Genomic DNA, 1,140 nt, shown 5'->3' on the forward strand with positions numbered 1-1,140 from the left:
GGGGGGGCGCTAAGGCAGAGCGGGCAAGGGGCGAGCTGGCGGGGGGCTGAGGGCGAGCAGAGGGAGCAGCCGGGTGCAGGGGGGACACACACACAACCTGGGGGGGCCGAGGGCACCGGGCTCTGCCCAAGGGTATCCCAGAGCGAGCGGAGAATGGGCGACCCCGACGGAAAGCTTCGCCTCCTCCCACGCTGAGCTATAATCGGGGGAGCAGTCACAGCTCAGCGGTTATGGCACACAGGTTGGCTTCCCTAGTCTGGACCGTTTAAAAATACAATGTCTTTCTTTTAATAGCTCCGTTTGATCGGCTCCCGCTAGTTCACATGACAGGGTTTTCCTAAAATATCTTCTTCCACCAAGTTTTTTCCAGCTTAAAAATGCTGAATCCTGCTACCCAAATTAAACTCAGTGCAAAGCGAAAAAAAAAAAAAAAAAAAGAAAGAAAGAAAGAAGTGAAAGAGGGCTGGCGGCTGCCTCCGGACTGCTAGCATTCCCCAAACCGGCATATGACACAACTGTAAGATTTCCAAGGCTTTTGGAGAGTTCAGCGAGAGAATCGTGTCCTCCACTGGCTGCAGCTTCCCCGCTGAGTTAAACTTTCCTGACGGAACCTTTCTCCATCTGGCTCCGGCTCCCAGCGCGTTGTGAGCGGCTGCGGAGGAGAAGGGGGATGTAGTTCAAGTCTTATATAACTGTGCAAGCTGGATGCGGGGGCAGAGACTTTCCCTAGAAACGAGAGATTTTTTTATATATATATATAGTTATTTTTAGCTTCCTTTTTCAAAGGAAGGCCAAATACCTCCGACTTTCCTTTGCTTTCTTATTTTGGTATCACTAAGGGATTTTATTTTTGGAGGTAAGGAGCTATTAATAGCTAATGTTTTTAGCTATTTATTCCCTCTTTAGGAGAATACTTCCTCTTCCTTTCAGGGGCACATTTCTGGACTGCATCCCTAACCCCCAACAGCAGACCCACCTCCCCACCGTGCCCATGGCACCCTCCGGGATTTGCCAAGAGGACGCCCGGCTTTTGGGGACAGGGGAGGGGGTGCATCTCCTGGCCCTGGCCCCGGCCCCGCTCCCTGGCTCAGGGGGTAGGTTTGGAAACCGACGTCGTCCCGGTGAGCGGCGCCGGGCTCC

This window comes from Pygoscelis adeliae, unplaced genomic scaffold, assembly GCF_000699105.1.
Source record: "Pygoscelis adeliae isolate BGI_AS28 unplaced genomic scaffold, ASM69910v1 Scaffold286, whole genome shotgun sequence".
NCBI lineage: Eukaryota > Metazoa > Chordata > Aves > Sphenisciformes > Spheniscidae > Pygoscelis > Pygoscelis adeliae.